The sequence below is a fragment of the Vombatus ursinus genome, unplaced genomic scaffold (assembly GCF_900497805.2).
Source record: "Vombatus ursinus unplaced genomic scaffold, bare-nosed wombat genome assembly UNPS02000582.1, whole genome shotgun sequence".
NCBI classification, from domain to species: domain Eukaryota; kingdom Metazoa; phylum Chordata; class Mammalia; order Diprotodontia; family Vombatidae; genus Vombatus; species Vombatus ursinus.
The window spans coordinates 1,387,178-1,399,246 of NW_020940360.1; the positions used below are offsets into that span (position 1 = coordinate 1,387,178).

The 12,069-nt window shown below is 35.6% G+C and overlaps 1 protein-coding gene across 1 annotated transcript in view; it reads right to left on the minus strand.

Annotated features, from left to right (window-relative positions):
- Positions 1-9,476: 9,476 nt before the first annotated feature.
- The window catches only part of LCA5 (lebercilin LCA5), a 143,208-nt gene continuing 140,615 nt past the window's right edge, over positions 9,477-12,069 (minus strand). The window contains 1 exon segment of the mRNA XM_027854139.1: positions 9,477-10,863. The gene's annotated coding sequence lies outside the window, so the exon portion shown is untranslated.

Genomic DNA, 12,069 nt, shown 5'->3' on the forward strand with positions numbered 1-12,069 from the left:
TCCCCCATTACCCAGTTCTAGGTAGCAATTCCAAGGTGGACAGCAGTGCTTGTAGGAGAAATGGAGACTTGAGGAGGGACAGGATAAACATAAAGAGAAGGAAAAACAGAAAAAAATATAATGGAGGGAAATATAATTAACAATCATAATTGTGCATGTGAATGGGATGAACATACTCATAAAATAGAAGTAGACCGTGGAATGGATTAGAAACCAGAATCTAACAATGTATTTTTTTTTTACAAGAAACACACTTGAAACAGAGACACAAAGAGTTAAAATAAGGGGCTAGAACAGAATCTATTATGCTTTAGCTGAAGTAAAAAAGAAAGGGGTAGCAATCATGATCTCATACAAAGCAAAAACAAAACTAGGCCTAATAAAAAGAGATAATCAAGGAAACTATATTTTGCTAAAACAATGAACTAATATTAGTACTAAAAATATATATGCACCAAATAGCATTTGTTGTTGTTGTTCAGTCACTTTGGTCACATCCAACTCTTCAAGACCACATTTGGGGTTTTCATGGCAAAGATATTAGAGTGGTTTGCTGTTTCCTTCTTCAGCTCATTTTATAGATGAAGAAACTGAGGCAAACAGGATTAAATGACTTGCCCAGGGTCACCTAGCTAGTAAGTATGTGAGGCCAAATTTGAACTGGGGTTTTCCTGACTCCAGGCACAGGGCTCTATCCACTGAGCCACCTAACTGTCCAAATAGCACAGCATCCAAAACCTTAAAGGAAAAGTTAAATGAATTCCTGGAAGAAATAGACAGTAAAACTATACTAGTGAGGAACCTCAATTTACCCTTCAGAACTAGATATATCTAACCATAAAATGAATAAGAAAGAAGTTAAAGAGATGAATACAATTTCAGAAAAGTTAAATATGATAGACCTCTAGAGAAAACTGAATGGGAATAGAAAGGAATATACCTTTTTCTCAGCTGTCTCTGGCATCTTCACAAAAATTGACCATGTATCAGGCCATAAAAACCTCACAACCAAATGCAGAAAAGCAGAAATATCAAATGCACTTCTTTAGATCATAATACAATAAAATTACATTCAATAAAAGGCCATGGAAGAATAGATTAAAAATTAATTGGAAACTAAATAACCGAGTTCCAAAGAACGAGTGGGTCAAAAAAGAAATCATAAAAACAATTATTCCATTAATGGCAACAATAAGAAAACATACCAAAATTTGTGGGATATAGTCAAAGCAATACTTAAAGGAATATTTATATCTCTAAATATTTGTATAAATAAAAGAAAGAGTAGTTTAATAAACTGGGAAAGCAAGTAAAAAAAGAAAACCAACAAAATAAAAATCCCCAAAACACCAAAACAGAAATCCTAAAACTCAAAGAAGAGATTAATGATATTTAAAGTTAAAGAAATTAAGCTAGTAAATTAAAGTAGAAGCTTGTTTTATGAAAAAAAAAAAAACAACCTGATTTACTTGATTGAAAAAAAAAGAAAACCAAATTACCAGTATCAAAAATGAAGAATGACTGCACCACCAGTGAAGATGAAATTAAAGCAATTATTAGGAGCTATTTTGTCCAATTATATGCCAATAAAATTGATGATCTAAATGAAATGGATGAATATTTACAAAAATATAAATTGCCCAGATTAATAGAAGAGGAAACAGAATGCTTAAAAATCCTATCCCAGAAAAAAAAAAATTCAACAAGCCACCAATGTACTCACTAGGAAAAAAAATCCCCAGAACCAGATGCATTTACAAACAAATTCTACCAAACATTTAAGGAACAATTAATTCCAATACTATATAAACTATTTGAAAAAAAAATAGGTAAAAAAGGAGTCCTACCAAATTCCTTCTATGACACAAATATAGTTTTGATCCCTAACCCAGGGAGAGCAAAAACAGAGAAATAAAACTTCAGACTAATTTCCCTAATGAATGTTGATGCCAAAAATTTAAATAAAATACTATCAAGGAGATTACAGCACTATATCACAAAAAGCATATACTCTGAGACCAGGTGAAATTTATACTATGAATGCAGAGCCGGTTCAATATTAAGAAAACTATAAGCATAATTTATATAATATGATACATACATATAAATAATATAAGCATAATTAGTAACAAAAACCATAATAAGACTACATGCTTATATCAGTATAGAAAAACACTCTGACAAATTTCAATGTTTGTTCCTATTAAAAACATTAGAAAGCATAGGAATAAATGGAACTTTTCTTAAATTGATTAGTAGTACCTACCTAAAACCAAAATCTTAACCAACTTAATTTTCTCCCCCTCTCACTCCTTCCCCACCCCAAGATGACATGCAATCTGATATAGGCTCTATTTATACATTCATATTAAGCATATTTTCCCATTAGTCATGATGTAAAGAACAATTAGAACTAATGGGAGGAACCACGAGAATGAAACAATAATTTTGTGAAGTTTGGATTCAATCTAAGGGCTGCACTTGAGGACCTACAGGATCACATGTGGCTCAAGGCTGCAGGTTCCCCAACCCTGGTCTAGGCCTAGTTTCTGTCACACTGCTTTTCAGTTTTCCCAGTAGTTTTTTGCGTAATAGTGACTTCTTGCTCCCAAAGTTTGGATCTTTTGGTTTATCAAACATCAGATTACTATGGTCATTTATTTCTGTATAATGTGTATCTAATCTGTTACACTGATATACCACTCTATTTCTTATCCAATACCATATTGTTTTGATGATTACCACTTTGTAAAATAGTTTGGAATCTGGAACTGTTAGGCCCCCTACCTTCATTTTTTCCCATTGATTTTCTTGATACTCCTGACTTTTTGTTCTTCCAGATACATTTTATTTTTTCTAACTCTGTAATTCTTTGGACTTTGGTATTACACTGTATAGGTAAGTTAATTTAGGCAGAATTGTCATTATTATTATATTGGTTTAGCCTACTCATGAGCAATTAATATTTCTCCAGTTGTTTAGCTCTATCTTTATTTGTGTGAAAAGTGTTTTTGTAACTGTGTTCATATAGTATTCTGTACATCTTGGCAGGTAGATTCCCAAGTATGTCTATAGTTATTTTAGATGGGATTTCTCTTTCTATCTCTTCCTGCTGGGTTTTATAATATACAGAAATGCTGATGCTTTATTTGGGTTTACTTTATATCCTGCAACTTTGCTAAAGTTGTCAGTTGTTTCAACTATTTTTTAATTGCTTCTCTGAGGTTCTCTAAGCATACCATCTTATCTGCAAAGCGTGACAGTTTCGTTTCCTTGTTTCCTATTTTTGGTTTTTCAATTTCTTTTTCTCATCTTATTGCTAAAGCTAACATTTGTACTACAAATAACACTGGACATCTTTGCTGGAAGTGAATGTTGAAAACTAAAAATTGATTAACTATAAAAGAAAAGGGCTTGTTGTGTAAAACTTGGACTCAGTCAAAAGGCTGCACCCAAGGACCTAGAAGGCCACATGTGACCTCCAGGCCACAGGTTCCCCACCCCTGGACTAGACCAACATCTCATACCATGTAACAAAAAAAGGTCAAAATGGGTACATGATTTAGACACAGGGTCATATCATAAGCAAATTAGGAAGGCATGGAAAAAAAAATCTGTCAGATGTGTGGTTAACGGAAATATTTATGACCAAACAACAGAGGATTACAGGAGGTAAAATGAATAATTTTTATTATATTAAATTAAAATTTTTGCACAAAGAAAACCAAGGCAGGCAAAATTAGAAAGAAAGCAGGAAGTTGGGGGAAAATTTTATAGCAAATTTCTCTGATAAAGGTCTCATTTCTCAAATATACAGAGAATTGAGCCAAAATTATAAAAATAAGAGCCACTCCCTATTTGACAAATGGTCAAAGGATATTAACAGGCAGTTTTCAGAAGAAGAAATCAAAGCTATCAATAATCATATGAAAAAATGTTCTACATCACTAATAATTAGACCTATAAGATTGGCTAACATGACAGAAAAGGAAAGACAAATGTTGGACAGGATGTGGAAAAAATAGGACACTAATCCACCGTTGGTGGAGCTGTGAATCGGTCCAGCCATTCTGGAGTACAATTTGGAACTATACCCATAGGGCTATAAAACTGTGTGTACCCTTTGACCAAGCAATAATACCACTACTAGGTCTACATCCTAAAGATATCAAAAAAAAAGAACAGGACCCTTGTGTCCAAAAATATTTAGAGCAGTTCTTTTTGTGGTGGCAAAGAACTACAAATTGAGGAAATACCCACCAATTAAGGAATGACTGAACAGGTTTTGGTATATGACTGTGATGAAATACTATTGTGCTGTAAGAAATGACAAAGGAGATGGTTTCTGATAAACCTGGTAACACTTCTATGAACTGATACATAGTGAAATGAGCAGAACCAGGAGAACATTGTACACAGTAATAGCAATATTGTAAAAATAATCAACGGAGAAAGACTTAGCTTATTTGATCAATACACTGATGCATGACAATTCCAAAAGACTGATAATGAAACATGTTGTCCATCTCCAGAGAGAGAACTGATGAACTCAGTGCAAACTGAAGCATATTTTCACTTTATTTGTCTTGCTTTTTGTTTTTGGCAACATGGCTAATATGGAAATGTGTTTTGCATGACTTCACATGTATAAAGCAATTCCTCAATTGTTGGGGGAGGGACTTGAGGGAGGCAGAGAATTTCAAACTCAAAATAAAGAAAAAGAATGTTAATAAACAAATATTTTTAAAATTAAAAAATAAAATTGAATAGGGGGAAAAGATTTTTTAAACCCTAAGTAATTTCTGGAAGGGGAACTGATGGAAACAGAATAAACTTCCCATAGAAAGTGGGACCTGAGCTAAGCCTTAAAGAAAATCAGATATTCCGCAAAGTGGAAGTGAGGCTGGAAGACATTCTAGGGATGAGAAATAGCCTCTGCCAAGGCACAAAAAAGAGAGATACAATTTTCCATCTATTCAATATTTATTTTTTATGCACTGACATATATATATATATATATATAGAGAGAGAGATACACACACACACACATATGGTATATTCTCTATTAGAATGTAAGCTGTAAAGGACAGGGAGTTTTTTCTTTTTTCTTTGTATTTCCAGTACTTAATACAGTGCATGACACGTTAGTAAACACTTAATAAGTGATTATTCATTGACTGGTTTTCTATTAGAAACAGTAAATAGGCTAGTGTTGCTGGCTTGTAGAGCTCATGAAGAACAATGTATAACAAGTCTGGAAAGATAGGCTGGACCCAGATTTTGAGGGCCTTTAAAAACCAAAAGGCAATTTGTATCTTACTCTGGAAGCAAGATGGTGCCACTGATTTATGATCAGGGAGTCACTTGATCAGATTTGTGCTTTAGAGAAGCTGCATGGGTGAAGTACTGGAGATGGGGATGACTGGTTGCAGGAAGACCAATTAGGAGGCTATTCTACCTGCACAAGTGTGAGGTGACAAGGGCCTGAACAAGTGGTACAAAGTGCAAGTGAAAAGATGTGGATATAAGGGAGAGATCTTCTGGAAATAGAATACATGACACTTGGTACCTAAGAAGGAGAGCATGAAGAGTCAATGATAACTTAGAGATTGAGAAGCTAGGGGACTAGAAGAATGGTGGTGACCCTAATTAGGAAGAAGTAAGAGAAGATAATGAGTTCTTTTTAAAATATATTGAGTTAGAAGTGCCTATTGGGCATCCAATTAAAGATACAAAAATAGGCATTTGGTAGTCCTAGACTGGAGTTTAGGGGAGAAACTGGGATCTTATTTGGGAGTTGTCTAGATAGATGTGATAGCTGTACATACAAAAAGTGATAAGATTGCCAAGAGTATATAGCAAGAGAAGAGGGCCCAGAACAGAGCCGTGCAGTACAGCCATGCATGGGCGTAGGGAAGAAGGGAATAATAAATCAGTAAAGGAGCCTGAGGAGTGTCCACACAGGCAGGAGAAAAGCCAGAAGAAAATAGTGTTACAAAAACTTGTGGAGGAGAGAATATCTAGAAGAGGCTCATCAACAGGGTAAGATGCTGCAGAGGTATAGGATAAGGAAAGGCAATCAGATTTAGCAAGCAACACATCACTGGTAACCTTGAAGAAAGCAGATTCATTTGAACAATTTCAGAAGCCAAAATGCAAAGGTTTGAGAAGTGACAGAAGAGAAATTAGAAGCACTAAGAGTAAACAACTTTTTCCAGGAGTTTGACTATGAAAGGGAAAAAGATATAGACAGGATAAATGACCACTTCCTGGTCATACACATGCCATGCTGCCTGCAATGTGGCCATTATTTTCATCCTTTGACATTTCTCCCCCCTGTCAAAACCCTGGACTCCACCCCAATGATAATTGTGCTCTCATAGGTGAGCTGTTGCCTTATCTTGCCTGAAACCAGGACTAGACTAGAGCAAAGGAGGACAGCATAGAAGATGATGGATATAGAGAGCTGGGGAGAAGGGTACATTCATGAAAGATGGCCTCAATTTTGTTTCCCCACGAAGGGGTACAGTTCTGAGTTCGTAAATTTGTAGTGGACCCAGTCAGAACATTTGTATGACTTCCTCTAGCAGCATTTGGCTGCTGGTTAGAGTAGAGAAGGCTGATGGTGGGGGCTATCTAGGGTTGGGACTTGGAAAGGGATAAGTGGCAATACAATGATAGGGTAAAGGAATCAAACATAGAGGTCAGCATATAGTTGAACTGGTTAACTAAAAGAAAGAGATTTTGAAGGAATGAAGGTGAGGTCAGAGCAATGTGGTCAAAGAAATATTAATTATGGCTAGTAAAGACGAAGCACTTGTGAGTGATGATGATATCAGGGGTATGGCCATCTCTGTGTTTGGCTGAGATGACACAAAGGTGCAGATCACGGGAGCTGCGTTCAATGATTAACTGGAAAGCAAGAGTATGTGAGGTGACATCATCCTGTACATTGAATTTCCCAAGTACAAGGGCAGGGTTTGGGGTGGAGTTCAGACTGAGTCAGGTACTGGACTCCTTGAAAAAGAGGAAGAACCTGAGGATTAGTAAAGGGCAGCCACCAGGATCTGGTCCAGATATTATCTGGATGGAATGGACCTCAAGGGAGAGGTTGCAGAGTGACACTCAGGGACAGGATCTGGAAGAGGCAGTGAGGAACAAAAAGCATGCCGATTTCTCCTTTCATCTAAGGATATCAGGGGTCGTGAGTGAAGGTGCATCAAGCACTAGAGAGGGTGCTCAGAGACTCGGTTTCTTCAGAGGGAGGGCCAGTTTTCTGTGAATGCAGGGAACTGGAAGGTACTTGAGAGGAACCAGTCCAATTTGAAAGGCAGTTTGTTAACAATAGAACAAGTTTCAGAGAGCACAATGTAAAGGAAAGGGGCAGGATGGACAGATAGGCTGAGGGAGCAGTAAGTAATAATGGAAAGGCACTTTGGCCTACATAGAAAAGGACTCAGAATCCTAGGGATTCTGGGAAGTAGATTGTCATACCCTTCACAATAGTAAAGGTACCGTTTATTTGATTATCATTCCCCAAGAATGACATAGAAAACTTTGGGGTGAGAAATTTCTTTCTGGGCATTTTCCTCTTCTGGTCTAGGGCCAGTGACCTGGCAGGGGTGGCTGAGCGGATGGTGAATAGTTAGCCCTGCCCTCCAAACAACAGCAGAATATAAGTAAGTTTCTTTTGGCCCAACCTGCAGTGATTTCATTGGCATAGGGAAGCCCCAGTGAAGAAACTTTCTGTAAGACTGCAGATTAGCAAATGTTATGCAATTTGTGGTCATTAGGAATTTCCCAGGACAATGAGAGTTTAAGTGACTTGTTCAAGGTCTCACAATGTGTAGGAGATAGACTGTGAACCCACGTCATCCAGAGTCAGAGACTAGCTCTCCATTTACTACACCATTCAGCCTTTCACCTGGCACAGAGTAGCTGCTTAATAAATGCTTGTTGATTAATACATTCTACGTAAGTGAATTTCCCAGAGAACAGAAGCTATCTTTAAATGACAAAATTTTTTAAAAATTATTTTAGATGGAAAACTTTTCCCAAGGTATTCTTTATTTACATAGGGTTTTAAATTTTTATTACAATAACCCTGTGAGATAGTTATGTACCGATTAGCTCCATTTTTTATAGAGCACAGAGAAGATAAACTTTAGCCCTAAATCTAAAGAGGATTCTATGACTTTCTCTTCAGGGCCTAGCACAGTGTTTGGTATGTACTAAGCTTGTAATAAATGCTCGTTGATTGACCTGCCCTGGGTCACAGTCAGTCAGCATTTATCTGAGGCTTAAACTCAGTTCTCAGGATTCCAAGACTAGTGCTCTTTCCATCGGACATTTAGACTGCATCAACAAAGGACGTCAAATTTGTCAAAATTTAACCCTTTCTTGATAAATATTGTTATGAACAATCATTGTTGTATTGTGCAGTTACAGTTTGGTGTCTGTCAGCCCTATTTAGTTTTTCTGTCCCTCCAACCTCCTTCCAGTTTTCACTTTCCAATCTTTTATTGGCCCAAAAAAAGTCAGAAAATTCCTTAAAAATACTAGCTGAGTAAAGTAAGGGGCTTTGTGTCTACAAAATGGGAGCTCACAGACTCCCTCCTACCACTTTCTAAGAGGATAGTTGTGGTAGGATGAACATGGAGGTTCTTGTTCCATACAAGTCACTCTTCAGATTCTAAGAGTCCACCCTCCCATAGTAACCTAAAGCTTCCTCACCCCTGTGGAACAGGCAGTGGTACCAACAAGCATTAAAACCTTGAAAAAAATGTAGATGATGAAGAGTAGGAAAAGGGTTGGTAATCAAAAGACAGGGGCATAGGTAAAAAGGCATGAAATGTTTGTTTTTATTTCATGAATCACTTCAGTCACCCATTCTTTGCTATTAAAAGCAATATGTGCTATTAAGATAGCTCTTTAGGGTGAAAGGATTAATTAAAAGTGCAATTATCTGATAAGACTAGCATATGGTCTAACCTGTCTCTGGGCAAATCCTTCTATTTGAATTACAAAAATCTCTCAAGCAAAAAAAAGTGAAAAATTATAAGAAAAAATTAACCCTATGGCTTCTGGTTCTACACTATATTTTCTGTGTAATTCCAAGATACCATTTAAATAAGGGATCATAATATTCTTTTAACTTAGGAATAGGAGTTCAGAGCATGAAAGAAACACACTCTTGTCCATTCTCAATAGATCTACTCATAAGAGAAGGTCTGTTTAAATTTTCCTCATTCTTAATTGCTTAATATTTTCTTTTTTAAAACCAAAAATTAAATTTAGGGTTAATTTAAATAATTCTGCAGTCTTTGAAAACTGTTATAGTAAGAAAACATTAGATAAGAAAAAGTTAAAAAAACTACTCTTACACAATAATGATCTAAATATAAAATCTTTACTCAAACTCTTTAAAAAAACATCTTAAAAACTAAACAATATTATAATTAGAACATTTGGGCAGAAAAATTAGCAGCTATGCACAAAATTAACATTACATAATAAATATAATTAGAATCATTGTATACCAGACCTGTATTACAATAATTGTTTGTTTTACAAACTTAAAAATGATTTGTAACATATTGTTTGTTATACATCAATGTCCCTTTATTAATAAAGTGAGTACTGTTTAATATAGTGTTATTAATAATAATCATTATTACTAATAATGTTATTAATATAGTCAGTGTTATTTTGCCCATTTTTAATATCTGAGGATCACCTTTTATAAGGTAGGAAAAATATATATTAGAGACTTGTAAATTAAGTCTTGTCAAACTAAGTGAAGAGATATTGTACAGGTTCCAAAATAAATACTACAATTTGAGGCCCCTTAGTATTCATGTTATTGGAAATCAACCTTGCATAGCCAAATTCATCAATAACATTGATGGAAGAATAAATCATTTGTCATAGCATGTGCCATTCTTGAATCTTTACTCATTCTTTGCCATACCATTTTTCCTCATTCCTCATCCTGGACCTATGTTTCTTTTCTGTTGAATCTAAAAAACATGAATATACTCCTTGTATATACAGGACACTCCTGCTATAGCTGATGGTCAATTACAGCAGTCCAGGGGAGACCACTATAATCTGAAAAAGATCTCTCTTGCCTACATCAACTTGCCAAAGCAGAGTCATGGTCTTAAAAAGCAGTTGCTTACTAACTCAGAGGTACAAGACAACATTATACTAATGCTGTCCCCTTAGTGCCTATTTGAGTGTAGGTTCAAATCTTCAACAATACATTAAAATTTCAAAACTACATTATTATGAAAACATAATTTTGACTTGATATTTTTCATTGAGTCAAGAAATATACTTGCCTGTAGGCATAGTAATGTACATTTTTTTGCTATAAATGAACTGCATTTAAATCTTTACCTATCATTTATATATTCTGGTGTTCAATATATTTAATTTGGCTATTCAGTTTAAGCCAATAATGCTTCAAAAATTACATTATACAGATAAAATTTACTAACATAAAGTAGACACTAGGTTAAAATGGAAACATCACTGTGCCTGTCAAAACTAAAGTGCACATCTCTATCACTGGGGAGATATTTCTGCTGGCAGTCTTTCTTGGTGTAATGAGATTGCTTTTGCTGGAGGGTCTGTCCTCAGAGCTGGCCTGGAGTAGTTCTAATGAAAAGACTAGGTATCAAATCTCACACCTGATTAAAGAGTACACTAGTGGGGAGAAATTAAGGGATTGTGCTACATACAAGTATTTCAGGTTGTGGCAGCAATGAGTTGTTTACACAGTGAAATATCTTCTGACATCACCTCTGTCTGCATCTGCCAGGGATTTACAATCAGTACGGTTGCAGAAGTCTTCAGGAGCTGTGTTAAGACAAGCCACAGTAATCAGATTTGCATGAGGATATGAATGGAAAGAGTCTTTAGGTCAATTTATTGTGGCTATTTTCTGCATTAAATTTAATAAAGGCAAAACTCTTATATTAAGAGAAGAAATGGAAACAGTAAGAATCCAAAAGTTTTAAAACGCCGTAAACGTTCTTTGCAATATATCTTTCAGAAACTTATAAAATATGCCCTAATCATCAATAACCGATACCATCAATTACTGGAATTCCAGCATCATTAGTATTTTTTAAATCAAAGACGATGACACCTCACAAAAAGCTGACTAGAGCTGTTCTTTAAAAATATTTCTCTATCACTGAGATTTTGAAACAGCTTTTAAAATATTTGGTGATATATGTTATTCTAAAATCATACCAAAAACCAAAGGAAAGTCTAAACTGCATGTAGGGAATTAAGATCAGAATCTTAGGCTACAGAAGCATTTTCCTAAAGAATGAGTTTAAACTTCTTGTCCTCAATGAGTTTAATATCACTATTATTTACAAATCCATAATCTTGAAGCATATACATGGTGAGGGTAAAGAAGTACCCTTCCCTAAGTAAACTTTTTTCCCTGAGTAAACTGATTTCCTAATCAGGATGAAGCTCTACCATTACAAGGTTCATGTGGGCTGGGGTCTACATGCTTTCTCTCCCTGTATTTTTCATTCCACTTCCAGTCCACACATTTGATCTGATCTGTGGTACACTAGTAGGCAACCTTCAAGAAGAAAACCAAAGATAGTGGACCTATTGAAAAAGTCCTTTTCTAATTAAAGTTGGTATCAGTAAACATGGTTAAAGAGCTTACAAAGATTCTTCTGGAAAAAAGAAAGTTTTGTTCAACTCTCTTTTCATCTAGCTTCTATGAAGGAGAAATCAGGATATGTTCTTCAGAAAGTCATTCATTAACTTCTGATTATATATAGGCACTAATGGAGGTAAATAGTTGGGTGGACTTCATAAAGTTAAGTATTCATTCTGCTGCTCTGTTATTATAGATGGGGAAAAGACAGCTCAAGTGCCAAGGTTGCCTGATAGGTCAGGCTACTAGACAGTGGGGCATCCTGACAATGCCCCTACTTACTGAAGCAACTTTGCCTGTCTCTACCCTGAGGAGGGAATTCTGACAAAGTGTTGTTCAGAAGCCACATCACCTAGTCTAGTCAGTAGAAGGACTCC